This window comes from Sapajus apella, unplaced genomic scaffold (assembly GCF_009761245.1).
Source record: "Sapajus apella isolate SASKATOON/1434 unplaced genomic scaffold, GSC_monkey_1.0 scaffold66, whole genome shotgun sequence".
Classification (NCBI taxonomy): Eukaryota; Metazoa; Chordata; class Mammalia; order Primates; family Cebidae; genus Sapajus; species Sapajus apella.
In genome coordinates, this window is record NW_022437006.1 from 1,877,154 (window position 1) to 1,897,443 (window position 20,290).

Genomic DNA, 20,290 nt, shown 5'->3' on the forward strand with positions numbered 1-20,290 from the left:
GTATTTAATAAATGACTTATGCACTGAGGACAATAATCTATTCCCTTCAATGAAGAAAGTCTCATACTTTCCTTTGAAAAAGTAAACTTGCTTTACATAAGAGGCATTTAGAATGCCTTTAAGAAGTACTATGTGCTGTTTTTGTATTTTCTTGGAATTGGTAGAGCCTTTTAAACTTCAAATTAAGCTAAATGATTCAGGAAAGAGACATGGTTTTGTTGTAGCTTTTGAAGAAGACTTGTAAAGAATTTTGCACATTGGCCTAGGGAGGAAAGAAGACATGCACAGGAGGACCTAATACACCTGCTATTCTCAGAAGATACTGGATGGCATAATGGCTTGAGAGTCAAAATGTTACTCTCATCAGCAATACAAATGTAGATCACTTTAGAAGGGCAGATCATCCAGTTTTGATATTGCTGTTTTGGGACGGCAGGAGAATTGAAAACAAGTCTTGAATGTCATACATGTTGTTTTGAAATTTAGGGTTTAATATTTACAGGATTCTTATATGTCTTTATTTCTCCTTTCTGTTTATCAACATACACATGTAATTTCTTCAATTAATATTATTTTAGATAATGTAATTTTAATTTTCTATTGGCAGTCAAAGAATGCATATGCTAAACATACTTCTCTCTGTGAAATAATATTTTCATGCACTTACTCAGTAGTTGTATTTAATGTTTTTAATGTATTTAAGTTTCTATTAATTCATTCTTTGCATGGTTTACTTCCTGACTGCCTGGAAATTGCTATTACTAAAGTTTTAGGGAAATGTCCTCTGGATGCATCTAATGTAAACTGAATATTAGCAACTGATACTTTGGTTTAATTCTTTTTAATTGCCATCAGAATTGAACCGGAACATAGATGTTAGCCCATTCTAAGCCCAGTTTTTTGGGGCTTCGAAGAAAATTTCCATTTATTACATTTTAAATGTTTCTAGTCGTCCATGCAAAACTTTATAATGTATATTACATAACTTTGGTAATCATTATGAAAAATATGTCAGTTAATCATTCAGACTATTAAATTTCAATTATAAATGAAGTAATCCTATCTCTGTCTCTATTAACCGTCTATCTTTCTACCTATTAACTAGTGTTTTCATAAAATGACTGCAAAAATGGTGCTGTATAATGCTGAAGCTAGGTCACACCTGGTGATGCAACTTCCAACAAATTCACTGAAATAGTTGCATTCAGAGCCTTGGGCTGCCATATTAGAAGTCCAACTACTCTAAGGTTATAGGGGAGTCAAGCCATGTGGAGCAGCCATGTGGAAATAATCCTGTCAACAGCTCTAGGTGGGCTCCCAGCCAATAGCTAAGGTCAGCTTTCAGTCATATGAGTGACCCATCTTGGTCATTGCATCCAGTTGAGCCTTTGGAAGAGAAGACGAACTCTAAATCACTAGAGACTCTTTGTGATGGAAAAGGTATTGACTTAAATCTGCATGACAGTTGGTCATGTATGTGGCCTTGGGCAATTTGCCTATCTGTGCTACAGTTCCCTTATCTCTGAAACAAGTACTTGCATACTAGAGTTTTAAGGCTTAAGTAAAATGACATGTGAAGAAAATGTGCCAGCTTCAGGCACATTGTATGCTCTTAATAAATGCATACTAGGACCAAGATGGCCGAGAGAAGCCAGTGCCAGTATGCAGCTCACAATGAAAGAGATATAGAGGGCTGGAGGACTTCATGGTTCCAAATGAGGTGCTGGGTTCTTTTCTGTGGGACTGATAGGGCACTGGAATTGGGCCCAGGGAAGGAGCCTCAAGGTGACTGCCACCCAGGGGGGCAAATCAAGTTGGGATGAAATGTGCAGCCAGCTTGGAGGGTCGGGGGACTTAACCCCCTTGGTGCTCCATGTTGGATCCTGTGCTTGCCTCATCCCTTCTGCAACCCACGGTCCACGGGAAGGCCTGCCAGATGGTGGGGGGCTGTGGGTAGTCCATGCAAATCTGAGCAGTGGCTACCGCCCCAGCTCGGCAAGTTGTCACACGGACCTGGGGGGGAGTTTGGACTAACACAAGTGGGACAGACTGTCCCACTCTGGGAGAGATGCCATTTGGAAGGCGGGGCCAATCTCACCTGCAAACAAACTCCAGGGAAGGACCACCCACCCAACAACCTGACTGAACCCGAGAGAGCCCAGCAATACCCTCTACAGGCCAAAAAAGATACAGCTCCAACCTCAATGGAAAAAAAAATGGAGTCTTTCACTCAGAGACGCCTCCTGAAATCACCAACTTCAAAGATTAAAGGGAGATAAATCCATGAAGATGGAAATAAACCAGTGCAAAAAGGATGAAACCACCAAGGAACAGAACACCTCTTCTCCTCCCAGGGATCACAACTCGTCACAATCAAGGGAACAAAAAAAGACAGAGAATGAATCTGATGAATTGACAGAAGCAGGCTTCAGAAGGTGGGTAATAACAAACTTCTCTGAGTTAAAAGACCATGTCCTAACCCAATGCAAAGAAACTAAGAACCCTGAGAAAAAGTTAGACGAAATGCTAACTAGAATAACCAGCTTAGAGAAGAACATAAATGACTTGATGGAGCTGAAAAACACAGCACGAGAACTTCGCGAGGCATACACAAGTTTCAACAGCTGAATCAATCAAGCAGAAGAAAGGATATCAGAGATGGAAGATCAAATCAATGAGATAAAATGAGAAGGCAAGATTAGAGAAAAAAGAGTGAAAAGAAATGAACAAAGCCTCCAAGAACTATGGGATTATATGAAAACACCTAATCTACGCTTGATCTGTGTACCTGAATGTGACAGAGAGAATGAATCCAAGTTGGAAAACACTCTTCAAGATACTAGCCAAGAAAACTTTCCCAACCTAACAAGGCAGACCAACTTCAAATCCAGGAAATACAGAGAACACCACAAAGATATTCCTCAAGAAGAGCAACCCCAAGGCACGGAGTTGTCAAATTCACCAGAGTTGAAATGAAGGAAAAAATACTAAGGGCAGCCAGAGAGAAAGGTTGAGTCACCCACAAAGGAAAGACCATCAGACCCACAGTGGATCTCTCAGCAGAAACCCTGCAAGCTAGAAGAGAGTGGGGGTCAATATTCAACATCCTTAAAGCAAAGAACTTTCAACCCAGAATTTCATATCTGGCCAAACTAAGCTTCATAATGAGGAGAAATAAAATCCTTTACAGACAAGCAATTGCTGAGAGATTTCTTCGCTACAAGACGTGCCTTACAGGGGCTACTAAATGAAGTACTAAACAGGGAAAGGAACACCAGTACCAGCCACTGCAAAAACGTACCAAATGGTAAAGAATAACGAAGCAATGAACGAGCCATGTCAATTAATGGGCAAAACAACCAGCCAGTAACAAAATGGCAGATCAAATTTAAACATAACAATATTAACATTGAATGTAAATGGCCTAAACGCTCCAATCAAAAGACACAGACTGGCAAACTGGATAAAAAGTCAAGACCCATTGGTGTGGTGTATTCAGGAGACCCATCTCACATGCAAAGATTCACACAGACTCAAAATAAAGGGATGACAGAAGATTTACCATGCAAATGAGAGCAAAAAAAAAAAAAAAAGCAGGGGTAGCAATCCTTGTCTCTGATAAAACGGACTTTAAACCAACAAAGATCAAAAGAGACAAAGAAGGGCATTATATAATGGTAAAAGGATCAATGCAACAAGAAGAGCTAACTATCCTGAATATTTATGCACCCCATGCAGGATGATCCAGTTACATAAAGCAAGTTCTTAAAGACCTACAAAGAGTCTTAGACTCCCACACAATAATAGTGGGAGACTTTAACACTGCACTGACAATATTGGATAGATCAATGAGACAGAAAGTCAACAAGGATATCCAGGACTTGAATGCAGATTTGGACTGAGTGAACCTAATAGATATTTACAGGACACTCCACCCCAAATCTGCAGAATACACATTCTTCTCAGCACCACATTGCACTTACTCCAAAATTGACCACATAATTGGAAGTAAATCATTCCTCAGCAAATGCAAAAGAATGGAAATCATAACAAACAGTCTCTCAGACCACAGCACAATCAAATTAGAACTCAGGATTAAGAAAAGCACTCGAAACTGCACAAGCACATGGAAACTGAACAACTTGCTCCTGAATGATGGATGGCTAAACAATGAAATAAAAACAAGAAATAAAAATTTTCTTTGAAACCAATGAGAATGAAGACACAATGTACCAGATCCTATGGGACACATTAAAAGCAGTGTCTAGCACTTTGGGAGGCCGAGGTGGGCAGATCACAAGGTCAAGAGATCGAACCCATCCTGGCCAACATGGTGAAACCCCATCTCTACTAAAAATACAAGAATTAGCTGGGTGTGGTGGCGTACATCTGTAGTCCCAGCTACTTGGGAGGCCAAGGCAGGAGAATTGCTTGAACCCGGGAGGCAGATGTTGCAGTGAGCAAAGATCGCACCACTGCACTCCAGGCTGGTGACAGAGCGAGACTCCGTCTCAAAAAAAAAAAAAAAAAAAGCAGTGTCTAGAGGGAAATTTATAGCAATAAATGCTCACATGAGAAACAAGGAAAGTTCTAAAATTGACACTCTATCATCAAAGTTGAAAGAGCTACAGGAGCAAGATGAAAAAAACTCAAAAGCAAGCAGGAGACAAGAAATAAATAAGATCGGAGCAGAACTGAAGGAGATAGAGACACAAAAAAACCCTTTAAAAATCACTAAATCCAAGAGCTGGTTTTTTGAAAAGGTCAACAAAATAGACAGATCCCTAGCTAGACTAATAAAAAAGAAAAGAGAGAAGAATCAAATAGCTGCAATAAAAAACGATGAAGGGGAGATCACCACTGATTCCTTGGAAATACAAACTACCATCAGAGATTACTACAAACAACTCTATGCACATAAACCAGTAAATCTGGAAGAAATGGATAAATTCCTGGATACTTGCACACTCCCAAGACTAAGCCAAGAAGAAGTCAAAACCCTGAATAGACCAACAACAAGTCTGAAGTTGAGGCAGCAATTAACAACCTAACAACCAAAAAAACTCCAGGTCCAGATGGGTTCACAGCTGAATTCTACCAGTCATATAAAGAGGAGCTGGTACCATTCCTATTGAAACTATGCCAAACAATACAAAAAGAGGGAATCCTGCCTAACTCTATGAGACCAACATCATCCTGATACCAAAATCTGGCAGAGACACAACTAAAAAAGAAAACTACAGGCCAATATCCATGATGAACATTGATACAAAAATCTTCAATAAAATACTGGCAAACCAAATCCAACAACACATCAAAAAGCTTATCAAGTAGGTTTCACACCGGGATTGCAAGGCTGGTTCAACATACACAAATCTATAAATGTATTTCACCACATAAACAGAACCAAAGAAAAAAACCACATGATTATCTCAATAGATGAAGAGGCTTTTGGCAAAATTCAACTGGCCTTTATGCTAAAAACTCTCAATAAACTAGGTATCGATGGAAAGTATCTCAAAATAATAAAAGGTATTTATGACAAACCCACAGCCAATATCATACTGAATGGGCAAAAACCAGAAGCATTTCTTTTAAAAACTGGCACTAGACAAGGGTGCCCTCTCTCACCACTCCGATTCAATATAGCATTGGAAGCTCTAGCTAGAGCAATTAGGCAAGAAAAAGAAATAAAGGGCATTCAATTAGGAAAAGAAGTCAAACTGTCCCTATTTGCAGATGACATGATTGCATATTTAGAAGACCCCATCATCTCAGCTCGAAACCTCCTCAAGCTGATAAGCAACTTTGGCAAAGTCTCAGGATACAAAATCCATGTGTAGTAATCACAAGCATTCCTATACACCAATAACAGACAGAGAGCCAAATCATGAGCCAACTCCCATTTACAGTTGCTACAAAGAGAATAAAATACCTAGGAATACAACTAAAAAAGGAGGTAAAAGATCTCTTCAAGGAGAACTACAAACCACTGACAAAGGAAATAAGAGAGGAAACAGATGCAAAAACATTCCATGGTCATGGTTAGGAAGAATCAATATTGTGAAAATGGCCATACTGCCCAAAGTAATTTACAGATTCAATGCTATCCCCATCAAGCTACCATTGACCTTCTTCACAGAACTGGAAAAAACCACTTTAAGCTTGATATGGAATCAAAAGAGAGCCCACATAGCCAAGACAATCCTAACCAAAAAGAACAAAGGTGGAGGCATCATGCTACTTGACTTCAAACTATACTACAAGGCTACAGTAATCAAAACAGCATGGTACTCGTATCAAAACAGAGATATAGACCAATGGAACAGAACAGAAGCATCAGAAGCAACGCCACACATCTACAACCATCTGATCTTTGACAAACCTGACAAAAACAAGCAATGGTGAAAGGATTCCCTGTTCAATAAATGGTGTTAGGAAAACTGGCTAGCCATGTGCAGGAAGCTGAAACTGGACCCATTCCTTACGTGTTATACAAAAATTAACTCCAGATGGATTAAAGATTGAAGCATAAGAACTAAGACCATAAAACCCTAGAAGAAAACCTAGGCAAAACCATCCAGGACATAGGCACAGGCAAGGACCTCATGACTAAAACACCAAAAGCATGGCAACAAAAGCCAAAATAGACAAACGGGACCAAATTAAACTTAAAAGCTTCTGCACAGCAAAAGAAACAATTATTAGACTAAACTGGCAACCAATAGAATGGGAAAACATTTTTGCAATCTACCCCCTGACAAGGGCTAATATCCAGAATCTGCAAAGAACTAAAGCAGATTTACAGGAATAAAACAAACACACCCATTCAAAAGTGGGCCAAGGGTATGAACAGACACTTTACAAAAGAAGACATACATGAGGCGAACGAACACATGCAAAAATGCTCATCATCATTGGTCATTGGAGAAATGCAAATCAAAACCACATTGAGATACCATCTCACACCATTTAGAATGGTGATCATTAAAAAATCTGCAAACAACAGATGCTGGAAAGGATGCGGAGGAATAGCAACAATTTTACACTGTTGGTGGGAGTATAAACTAGTTCAACCATTGTGGAAGATAGTGTGGCGATTCCTCAAGGATCTAGAAATAGAAATTCCATTTGACCCAGCAATCCCATTACTGGGTATATACCCAAAGGATTATAAATTGTTCTATCATAAAGACACGTGCACACATATGTTCATTGTGGTGCTGTTTACAATAGCAAAGACCTGGAACCAACCCAAATGCCCATCAATGATATACTGGACAAAAAAAAAATGTGGCACATATACACCATGGAATACTATGCAGCCATGAAAAACGATGAGTTTGTGTCCTTTGTAGAGACATGGGTGAACCTGGAAACCATCATTTTTCAGCAAACTGACACAAGAACAGAAAATCAAACACTGAATGTTTTTACTTATAGATGGGTGATGAACGATGAGAACACTTGGGCACAGGGAAAGGAACAACATTCACAGGGCTAGGTGGGGGAGGTGGAGGGGAGGGGAGGGGAGGGGAGAACAGTGGGGAGAGTGGGGAGGAAAGGGAGGAATAATACTGGGAGAAATGCCTGATGTAGGCAACGTTGGGGAGGGGGGATGGATACAGCAAACCACCATGCATGTGTGTACCTATGCAACAATCCTGTAGGATGCAGGACGTGCACATGTACCCCAGAGCCCAATTACAATAAAAATAAATAAATAAATAAACAAATAAATAAATAAATGCATACTAGTAATATTTTTGAGATGCTTTGCTCATGAAATATCCATTCAAATGACTCATGTTCAGAAGCCCAGTCTGGACGAATAGTAAAATCAGTTTTTCTGATTGAAGTATATTTGGGAAACCCTTGAGATTGCTCTTAGAAACCCTCAAGATAACTCAGAGTTCATTGGAAAGCCACCAATTTACTATAATTTCAGTTTATCCACTTCACAGATTAGGAAAAAATCTTCCTTTCTGAGTTGCTTTCTGTCAGCTGTCCAGCTGAGACATGGCCAATTTCTATCCTCATCGTTGAGACAGAGATGAAGGCAAAGTTCAAATGACCTTAGTTCATATTCTTTAGTCTTTCATATTGCCACTATTCATGAATAAAGCCAGAAAAGAAGCCCATTCAGCTAGAACTGTTACCAGTGGAAAGTATCCAAGTTACCTCGAGTTGCTGGCAGAGAATCCATACGTGTTTGCAGCAACTTTCGTTCATGGCTCCTTAGAAGAAAGACTTCGGCTGAGGGGCATAAAGCAGGAGAGACCAAGGTAAGTTTCAGAGCAAGAAAGGAAGTTTACTTAAAAAGGCTTTTGAATAGGAAAGAATAAAGTTATGCTTGGAAAAAACTATGTGAACATTAAAAAGAGCATTTAACCTCGATCCTAGGGCTTTCTAGGCTCACCTCTTTCCCGTGATTCTTCTCTTAGGTAGGCTTCCCCCATGCGCAGTGCCCTCCTTACCCTTGGGAATTGAGCATGTGCAGTGCGTTTAGGAAGTTGGACTTATGCCCATCTGAGGCTTTCTTCTTTTTTTTCTGGTGGAGTGTCCCTGAGAGGTCATACTTCGCTATCTTGTTTCTTAATGCTCATGCCCAGAAAGTTTCTTCTTCCTGGCATCTGCATTCAGTTAACACTTTACTATTAAAAGCTGTGAAGCATCAGAAGATCGTCTTTCCCCGGCTTTAGAGAGGTAATGTGATAATTATCAAACCATCACCTGATATTCCTAGTGGGTATGGGAAGAGTGCTCTTCTTTCTGCCTTGCTCATGCCTATCTAACTACTTGTACAGAATGGCCCAGTACTTAATAGAAAGGGCATGCAGCTTGGAATTTAGATATGAGATCTTCTACAGATCTGCCATAGTCTGCTACATATCAGCTGAGTTAATCTGGGATGTCTAGATAACTCCTCTGGGTCTCAGTTTCCTGATTATGAAATAGGTTTAATGATGCTTTTGACACAGTGTTGTGAGAATGTGATAATACCAATATAATTACTGCTGGGCAAGGTGTCAAAGCCCCAGCATCAGGAAGTGGTACACTTGCAGGGGTTGGTAGGAAGAATTTACTGACAACAGTATAGGTCTGTATATGTCTGAAAAAGGAAACTTTCTTAGAAAGAAAGAACACTGCAAAAGGGTGCAGTGAGTGCCTCAGAGAGACAGGAGTGAGTGTGCCATGGTAGATATTCCTTAGGAGTGTTTATGGACCTTAAGGTGAAAGCTAAAGGGTAATTTTGAGCATGTTAGCCACATAGTTCATGATAAATGATTACATTTGTCGATATTTTGGTGCCTTAATATCAGCAAGGGTTGCACAATGAATTTTGGCATGGCATTCTAGAGATGTGCAGGAATTCTAGTTACTTATAATATTTATGTTGAAAAGTGGCCTGGAACCAGTTGCTGAATTTAGATACTAGAGAAGTTTAATTACTTCTAAATTCCCAGATAAAAAGTTTTGCCTTTGGATGGCCTGTTTTATGGTCACTGGGTGGTCTTTGGTCCCTTCTAAATTCTTCAAATAAGGAGTTTTTGTCTCCAGGGGCCTGTTTAATTGTCACCGGGTGACTTTTGCTCTCTTACCATACCTAAGGCAGTGCCTGGTATATAGACACTCAATAGATGCCAATAATGCTAATTTCTAATCTAGTTCTATTACGTCATGTGAAGCAGTGGATAAATTTTATTCCCTATATATTGGCTAGAGAATATATTCCCAGCTTCAGTTTGGCAGTCTCCAAAACATAAAATAGAAAAGTTGTACTAGGAAGCATATCAAGGAAATGAGATTGAACATAATGTATTGAAACTGTGTAAAATCTGAATTTGGAATAAACAGGAATGCTGTTCATATATAGTTAAAACTATGTGACTGTTCTCTATTTGCATGAAATTTTTATTTTCCTTAATTTTTGGTAAATCTATGGAAGAGCAGAGTCACATGTAATGTATTCTAAATGATACTTCCAAGGATGGTGCATTGACATGCTGAGTATGTTTAACTAAAGAAATAGCCTCAGAACCAAGGTCTCTCTGACCTTCTCCTGGCTCCCCATCTCTCATCCTCTGCTTCTCCCAAAGCACAGGAAGGGACTTTCTAGGATATTCTCTTATCTTACTAAGAAAAGTTCTTTCAGAAGGAAGGTGTGAGCACCCTCCATTAAATTTACATTAAGCATAGCTGACTGACTCCTTTTGAAGAGGAAACTAGAGTTCTCCACACCCAGGACACCATATCCAGATAGACTTTTTCACCCCTTCTTCTGTGGACCATTACCTGAGAGAAGACACTCTAGAGATTTAGTTTTTATTTGAAATCAGAAGACCTAGATTTTGTTGTTTCTTCAACCTTCCCTTCCACCATGATTGCAAATTTTCTGAGGCTTCCCCAGTCAGGCAGAACTGTGAGTCAATTAAACCTCTTTCCTTTGTAAATTACCCAGTCCCAGGCAATTCTTTATGACAGAGTGAGAATGGAGTAATACAGTAAATTGCCCCAAAGGGAGTGGGGTGCTATAAAGATACCCCAAAATGTGGAAGTGACTTTGGAACTGGGTGACAGGCAGAGGTTGGAACAATTTGGAGGGCTCAGAAGAAGACAGAAAAATGTAGGAAAGTTTGGAACATCCTAGAGACTTCTTGAATGGTTTGATCAAAATGCTGATAGTGAAAGTGGATAATGAAGTCCAGGCTGAGGTGGGCTCAGATGAAGATGAGGAACTTCTTGGGAAATGCAGCAAAGGTGACTCTTGCTATGCTTAGCAAAGAGACTGATGGCATTTTTTCCCTGTCCTAGAGATCTGTGGAACTTTGAACTTGAGAGATATGACTTAGGGTATCTGGCAGAAGAAATACCTAAGTGGCAAAGCATTAAAGAGGAGGCAGAGCTTTATGTTCAGAGTTTGGAAAACATGGAGCCTGACCATGAGAAAGAAAGGAAAAACCCATTTTCTGAGAAGAAATTCAAGCTGGCTGGAGAAGTTTGCTTATGTAATAAAGAGCCAAATGTCAATTGCCAAGACAAAGGGAAAAATGCCTCCAGGGCATGTCAGAGACCTTTGTGGCAGCCCCTCCCATCCGGGCCCAGAAGCCTGAGAGGGAAAAATGATTTCCTGGGCCAAACCCAGTGTCCCCTGCTCTATGCAGCCTTAGGACATGGTATACTGTGTCCCAGCTGCTTCAACTCCAGCCATGGGTAAAAGGGGCCAAGGAACATATTGGGCCATTGCTTCAGAGAGTGCAAGCCTCAAGCCTTGGTGGCTTACACATGGTGTTGGGCCTGTGGGTGCATAGAAACAAAAAAATAAGGTTTGGGAACCTCCACTCAGATTTCAGAAGATGTATGGAAATGCCTGGATGTTCAGGCAGAAGTTTGATACAGGGGCACAACCCTCATGAAGACCCTCTGCTAGGGCAGTGCAAAAGGGAAATGTGGGGTGGGAACCCCCACACAGAGTTCCCACTGGACACTGCCTAGTGAAGCTGTAGAAAAAGACCATCGTCCTCTAGACACCAAAATGGTAGATCCACCAACAGCTTGCACCATGTGCCTGGAAAACCTGCAGACACTCAACGCCAGCCTGTGAAAGCAACTGGGAGGGAGAATGTATTCTGCAAAGCTGCAGAGCTGCCTAAGGCCATGGGAGCCCATCTTTTGCATCACAGTGACTTGGATGCTTGACAAAGGAGATCATTTTGGAACTTTAAGATTTAATGATGGCACAGCTGGATTTCAGACTTGCATGGGACCTGTAGCCCCTTTGTTTGGTTAATTTCTCCCATTAGGAATGGGAACATTTACTCAATGCCAGTACTTCCATTGTATCTAGAAAGTAACTTGCCTTGACCCACATAAGACTTTGGGTTAATGCTGGAATGAGTTAAGACTTTGGGGTGCTGTTGGAAAGACATTATTGTGTTTGAAATGTGAGGACACGAGATTTGGGAGGGTCCACGGGTGAAATGATACGGTTTGGCTGTGACCCTACCCAAAATCTCACCTCGAATAGTAATTTGAGTTATAATCCCCATATGTTGGGGAAGGGACCTCTTGGGAGGTGATTGGATCATGGGAGTGGTTTCTCCATGCTGCTCTCACAATAATAAGTGAGTTCTCCTGTGATTTGGTGGTTTTATAAGGGACTTTCCCCCTTTGCTCTGCACTACTCTTTCCTGCCACCATGTGAAGAAGGATGTGTTTGCTTTCCCTTCTGCCATGATTGTAAATTTCCTCAGGCTTCCCCAGCCTGTGGAACTGTGAGTCAATTAAATCTCTTCCCTTTATAAATTATTGAGTCTCAGGCAATTCTTTATAGCAGCATGAGAAGGGACTAATATAGGGATCAAGGAGCTAAATTAACAAAAAGTTCTCTTTTTTCTCTTTTTTATTCTTTCCTTCCTCCTTCCTTCCTTCTCTCCTGATGTCTCTGCTTTTCTTTATATTTCCCTTGATTCTTTATTTTCTATAACCTGAATTATTTTATGTATTTAGTCTTCAAATAGTCATTCTGACCCTTAGCTATATACTGGTTTTTATAATTCTAAATACATAGAAAAAAATTAAATTCATTGTTTTCATTCTTCTTAAGGAAGTCAAAGTAAATTAGATTGCCTGCCAGAATATGGATAGCTTCTTTTGCATCTGGGGCCTAGATCTAAACAATAGTGCCTGGGAGAGCTGGGGATGGTAATATGATCTAGTGTTCAAGCAACTGGACCTGTGAATAAGAATAATTTCTCTGAATAAGAAATGTGGATAGGGCAAGGTATCAATCAGAGTTCTAGCAGAGAAACAGAATGAGTAGGAGTTATTATCTGTCTGTCTGTCTATCTATCTATCTATCTATCTATCTATCTATCTATCTGTCTATCACAAGGAAGTCTTTTATGCCATTTTGGAGAATGGCTGGGTAAATTTGAAATTCATAGGTCAGGCTATCAAAAAGGGCAGGTTGGAAATTCTCAGGCAGGGTTTCTACAGGTAGAATGTCTTGTCAGAGAAACCTCAGTTTGGTTCTTCAGCCCTCTCATCTGATTAGGTGAGGCACTCTTAGAATACTGAGGATAATTTCCTTTACTTAAAGTAATTGATGGGAGATGCTAATCACAACTGCAAAATACCTTCACAGCAACACCTAGTTTGTTTAGTGTTTGAATAACAGGGGACCATAGCTTAGCCAAGTTGGCACATAAAACTAACTGTCATAGGCAGGCACTCCAAAACATGCCTAATACATTGATTATGCAAGAAGATGGAAGTGCACTATAAGAAAAAATGTTGAGCTTGTTTTTGAACACATAGAGTTTTCAGTGTCCCTTAGTCATCGACATATTATCTTTGTGCATTTGTACAAAGAGTTTGTTCTAGATGATTTCTGAGGCTTCTTTCAGTTATAAAATAATTGCTGTTATTATCATGTGCAGAAACAATAGAGATGATTAATAAAAGGCAAATGTCATTGCAAAGAGAATGACCTTGCAGAATTCAAACTTTTGTTTATTTATCACCTCTTCCCAAAAGGAAGGTAACAGAATGAATTAATTATGGTTAAGAAATAAGGCATTCAGTTCGTCACTTACTCAGCACACCATAGGCCATATACTTGTTAGATGCTACAGATATGGATATGGAGAAACATGACTATAATCTAATGACTACAGGCAAATTGATCATTTCAGTACATGCTATGTTCTGTGAGAGAAATATGCATGGCACTGAGGAGTGGCATGTGAATCAGGCCAGAGGTTCAGGGAAGACTTCCTTGGAGACAGATATTTTGAACTAAACCTGAAGTCAGGATTTAGATAGGCAGAGGAGATGGCCACAGGGAAGGCAGCTGCTGGGAACAGAGAAATTTTGAGAAAAACCTCTGCTATAGGCTGGTAAGGACAGAAAAATCACAGACTTTAGTGGACTATTTAACTTTTTAAAAAGTGCTATAGGTTTGCAGGGAAAGAAATTAGCGTGTTTTGGGGCAGTGAGACAAGTTATGTATCTTGATCAGAACCTTGAGAGAAGAGAAAGAATTCCTAGGTGCACTGTGGTGATGAGGGTAGCTGGGACAGGCATGGCTGGAGGGGCATTTTACGCAGAAGGTAGAAGACAGTAGATTTAGGGGTGAGTAAGAGAGTGGATTACTCATTTACTTTTGGGTATGTTGTATCTCTCCAAACACTCCCATGGTAGAAATAGCCTTATTAGACAGATACTGGGTCAACTTTCAATATGTATTACATGACTGTCATTTTATGGTAATCATGTTATACACAAAAATTCTAAAGTGATAGATAATTCTTTCCCTAGATTTATTGATTAAGTTTCAAACAAAGTTGTATTAAAATTCTTTTGTCCATTTTCTTTTGTTTTCCCTCCATTTAGTTCCTTCATCTTTCAGTTTTCTGATTATATTAATGTCCACTTGGATATCAAATCTGTCCAATTTAGTTAGCAAACATAGCATAAAATTTCCAAATTGTGATTTGACTCCCATAATTCTCATTTATTCTTGTCATTTTAAATGCTGATTGAAAGCAGAAGATTTATATGCTGCTACATTAATGCATTTTGAAAGCTGACTTTGAAAATGTCATTCGTTTATTTATACAAACCTTAAACCATCCAAGGGCTTTTTGAATAAGAAGAATTTTATCTACTCAGGACATATTGCCATGTTGTTTTCATTTATGGAGCTGTGAACCATCATCAACCAGCACACCCTCAGAACACTGAGATGAAGTAGATGGTAAACTTTGTGGAGTTGTGCTTGTTTGTTTGTGATTCTTTGTGCATCTGTGTGTGTGTGTGCATGTGTTTTCTGTGGATTTGTCCAGTGAAGTAATATAGAGCCCCAGACAAATATTAGTACATGGTTTTCTCCTTATTTTGTGCTAAGTATTTTTTGTCCTGTGTAGGAAATAAGCTATGTGAATGTCCTTCGTATAGCTAATGCATCATATTATGGTGAAACACTGCTTCTTTGCATTATGTTGAAAAAATACTTCAGGCTGTGCACTTCTTATTGCAATAGAAATGTGCTCCGGCTTGAATGTGTCCCCTCCAAAATTCAGGTGTTCAAGCTTAATGGCCAAATGACTAATATAACACTATTAAGGGATGTGGCCCTTAAGAGGTAATTAGTTCATAAGGGCTCATCCCTTGTAAATGGGATTGGGTACCCCTATAAAAGGACTTAACAGAAGGATTTTGTCTTTTTTTAATCCTTTCACCTTATGCCAGAGAGGGCACAACATTCTTCTCCTCTGAGGAAAACAGTGTTCAAGGTGCCGTCTTGGAGGAGACCAGACTCTTACCAGATAATGAACCTGCCAGCATCTTGATCTTGGATTTCACAACCTCTGGAACTGTGAGAAATAACTTTATGTTCTTCACAAATTACCCAGACTGTGATATTTTGTTATGGCAGCACAGCCTAGTACAAAATTTATTTGTCCAAATTTAGTATTAAAATGTTTTAATATAACTCCTCTCTTTTTTAACTTTAATATCTTCCTTCCTTCCTTCCTTCCTTCCTTCCTTCCTTCCTTCCTTCCCTCCCCCCTTCCTTCCTTCCTCACTCCTTCCCTCCCTCCATCCTTCCTTTCTTCCCTCCTTCCTCTCTTCTTGCTTCCTTCTTTTTTTGCTTCTTTCTCTTGTCATTATTTCAGTGATTTCATTTCTCCTTTGCCTGCTCTGTCTTTTTAATAACTGCTACATACAAGGCTATACTCTTGACACTGCCAAGTTATAAAGATAAAATAAATACTACAAATAATTAAGTACTTTTGAGTACTATTATGGACCAGGCACTCTTTCATATGTTTTACATGTATTAATTTATATAATCTCCACAACAATTGTATGAAGCAAATACTGTTATCATCTCCATTTTACAGATGAGAAAACTAGGTCTTAAGGAAGTCGAGTAATTGCCCCAGGCCTCACAGGAGTTAAAAAGCAAAGATTTAAACCCATATTCTTAATCACATCCTCATTGTTTCATCTAACTAAAACCTAGCAGGAAAAGTGACAGCCACAAAAATACATAAAATATAAATAACGTAGGTACCATGAGTAACATTCACACAAAGTACTACAGAAGCTCAGAGGAGGGAAGAAGATGTGAGCATGTTAGCCATCGTCAGGGGCCTTGATGGATGGGGAGGATTTTGAGAGAGAATGGTAAACGGGACATTCCAGCAAGAGGGAATGATTTATCTCTGGGATCGGGCCATTGAGAACACAAAGGGGAACAGTCAGAACAAAGCCTGGAAGGGTGAGTTAGAGCCATGTTGTGTGAGGCTTTAAATACAAGAAGTTGGCATTTAACATGTTAGGCAGGAGGAAAACAGCTAAAGGTTTTAAGCAGGAGAGTGACAGTGATTTGTATAAAATCCTTAATTAAGATTCTGTAGGATGGATTAGCAAGAATGCGTTCAAAATGTGGGAGATTGGATTGAAGTTTGGTAAGAAAGACTAAAGGCTTGAATTCAAGTATTGGCTTTAGGCATGATCAGGGGAGAGTAAGAGGCCCTATAAATGCATACACAACTTAGTAAGCTTGTGGAGGAAGAGTGAGGTTTCCATGGTTTCTAAGGAAGCAGTACAGTTCTGGGAGAATGAGGGTACTGTTTACTTACACAGGAAGGCAGGTTTAAGGGGAGCAGAGTGGAGTTGCATTCATGTCTTGACCTATCAGTGTCCAAGACAATGTTCCACAATTAATAAGAAATAAATGTATAAAGTCAAGGGCAAGAACTTTTAAGGACCCATCAGTGCTCAGCCAGATTGTTTTGTCTGTCTCTTTCTCTCTCCCCTTTTGGTGTTATTTCACATTTGGCCTCCTGCTATTTGGGAAGTTTTCCAATGCCTGATGGACTGGCTGCTCACCATTTATCTCCTTCTGATTTCTCTCCATTGTCACAACCAAATTCATGAAAATGTATCTCTTAGTTGTTTACATCTGCTGATCTTTAACAAAAAATAAAAGCAAAATCATAGCTAAACCAAACCAAAACAGAACAAATAGGCATGCAACCTAGAGAGGAGAAACTGAAAACAAGGGAAACCAGGAAGCCATGCAGACATCAACCTAATAGAAAACAAGCAGAAACTGCCACAGAAACAACGCTGACTACATTTGTTTCCATGGATTTTATCTCAGGTTCTGCCAATGAAAACCTGAGAGTAGGTCTTTTACAATTACCTACATGGTCTGTGGTCAACAGATTAAATTGGATTAAACAAACAAACAACTCTTGAGTAAGGGAGAACAGAAAGCTTTGGTTTTCCGGACTAGGTAAGTAGAAGTTCCTTCATGGTGTGAAGAGAGGTCACAGCTAAGTTACTCAAAAGTAGAAACATGGAGACATTGTTTTGAAAGTTATATTGGCCGGGTGCAGTGGCTCATGCTTGTAATGTCAGCACTTTGGGAGGCCGAGGAAAGGAGACAGAGACCAACATGGCTAACACGGTGAAACTCCATCTCTACTAAAGATACAAAAAATTTGCCAAATGTGGTGGCACACGCCTGTAGTCCCAGCGGGAGGCTGAGGCAGGAGTATCGCTTGTATTTGGGAGGCAGAGGTTACAGTGAGGTGAGATTGCACCACTGCACTCCAGCCTAGGAAATAGAGCAAAATTCCTTTAAAAAAAAAAAAAAGGAAGGAAGGAAGTTATATTAAAGAATGCAAGTTTAGGATGCTTAGAAATAAGTTTATTATATCATATTCCTTCAGTCTCATTAGCTGCCCGCTAATGGCATTAACAGAAAGAAAAGTTTCTACTTTTAATTCTCTCAATCTATAAGAATTTGAATAAAATAACTTCCTGGCAAGTCTTTTGTTGAAAATCATAGCTAGTGAACAGACTTAAGATCAAGTTATTTTCTTTAATTAATGGGATTTACTTTGACATCTGTTTTGAGACATCACCAAGCTTTCTTTGCTTTTTTTTCTCTCCAGATGTGCTATAATTATGAACTGTTTGCCTTTTAGATTTCTTTCTGGTGTCTTCCAATTGCCTATTGATCTGCTTCTGTCTTCCACAATCATCTCTACACATTATTCTTCTGATCTTATTCTGTGTGCCTCTATTGGAAGTGTATCTACAAGTCATATTATCAATAGGTCCAAACTTCCAAATTGTCTCCTGGCACCCTCTTTATTTTAAGCTGTGAACTTCTCAAGCATAGGACTCTTGTCTTTAATCATATTACCATTCTCCCCTTCATAATAACTCTGCTTAGAAACTCAGAGCAATTATCACTGCTGCTGAGGTGGCTTCCATGACCTCCTTTCTTCTCTAGTTGAGTTAGGAACTCTTATTACACCTTGTAACCCTTTATCTCATTGAGTACAGAGGCTGTGTCATTCTCTCTCTCTCTCTCTGTCTGTCTGTCTCTCTCTTTCTCTTTCGCTCTCAATCTTTAAAGATTTGCATTGTTTTCAGCACACAATGGATTCCTCAGTTCGGACCTGTGGAGTGAAAAAACAAAGGAACTATTTATTTGTATCTGTTAAAAAAATGTGTGCCTACAAAATGGACTCAGATATAGCTATTGATATAGTTATAAATTAGGTTCATTTTTAGCCTTTTCCAAAATCCCCTTTCTGATGCATCTTCTTATACATTGGTCCACCTCCATTGGCACTAGTGCCTTGATGCCACCTTTGGGCATTGCTTGAGGCTCAAAAAGCATTAATATCTCCTCTTCCCATCATTATTTCTATTCTTCCATTCCTGTAATAGCTAGTTGTCAGCAAAAGAGAAGACTGTCTTTTAATTCTCATAAAATAACAAAGAACTAAGAATGTAATAATTGAGCTTTCTCAAATCTATTTGAATTTCAAAAGCAAGTGTTAATCCTGAAGAATCAATCTTTAGTGATAAGATTTAGAGTATCACCTGAAAAATATCTCATATCCTGCTTGTCTGTCTGTAAAACTCAGTCTGCACAACACTGGGACGTGGATACATTGGCACAGGGTAGTTATTTGTGGGGGTTGTGCATTAGGAGAATTAGGATATTCTTCTCATAGCTGTGATCTCTAGCTCCCCAGACACTGTGGGTTAGAGCTAAACTTATGTTAAGTGCTTACTGCAATCCCTGCAATGACTGGCTCATGGAAAGGGAGCCTGGTTTCTTTCCAGACTTGTTTATTGCCACTTTCCTCTGCACACTCTACACTCCAGTATGGTTGGCTTTTACTTAGTTTTATATGTATGGCCAAACTGTTTCTGGACTCAGAATATACTACTCTATCATTCAGGAAGGACATGTTCCTCGTCTTCACCTCGTTAACTTCTACTCATTCTACTCATCTCTCTGGTACTATATACTTTATATCACTTCAGGGTATATATCCAAAGGAAATGAAATCAGTATGTTGAAGAAGTATCATTATTCCCTCATTTATTGCAGCATTATTCACAATAACACTATTCATGATAGTCACAATGTTGAGCCAACCTAAGTGTTCATCAGTGTATGAATGGATGAAAGAAATGTGATATACAGGCACAATGGAATACTATTCAACCATAAGAAAGAATGAAATCTTGTCATTTGAGACAACATGGATGAGTTTGAAGGACATTATGAAAGGTGAAATAAGCCAGACCCAGAAAGATAAATACCACATAATCTCACTCATATGATGGAATCTAAAAAAGTTGATCTCATAGAAGTATAGTGTAGACCTCTGGTTATCGGAGGTTGAAGTGGTTAGGAGGGAGGAAAAATGGGGAGATATTAGTCAAAGGATACACAGGCCAATCTCAGAGATATTGTGGGATCAATTCCAGACCACTGCAATCAAATGAATATTGCAATAACATGAGTGACATGAATTTTTGGTTTCCCACTGCATATAAAAGTAAAGTTTATACCATACTGTAGTTTATTAAGTGTGCAATTGCATTATGTCTAAAAAAAGTACATATATAAAATAAAAAATATTTTATGGGCAGGCATGCTGGGTCATGCCTATAATCCCAGCATGTTGACAGGCTGAGGAGAGAGAATTGCTTAAGGCCTGGAGTTAGATGTACAGTAAGCTAAGATTGTGCTACTGCACTACAGCCTAGGTGACAGAGCAAGAGTCTATTTCCACAAAAAAAAGCCTCACAAAACTTTATTGCTAAAAAATGTTAATGAGCATCTGAGCCATCAATGAGTCATAATATTTTGGTAGTAAAGGGTCTTGCCTTGATGTTGATGGCTGCTGACTGATCAGGGTGAAGGCTGCAGAAGTTTACGGTGGTTGTTGCAATT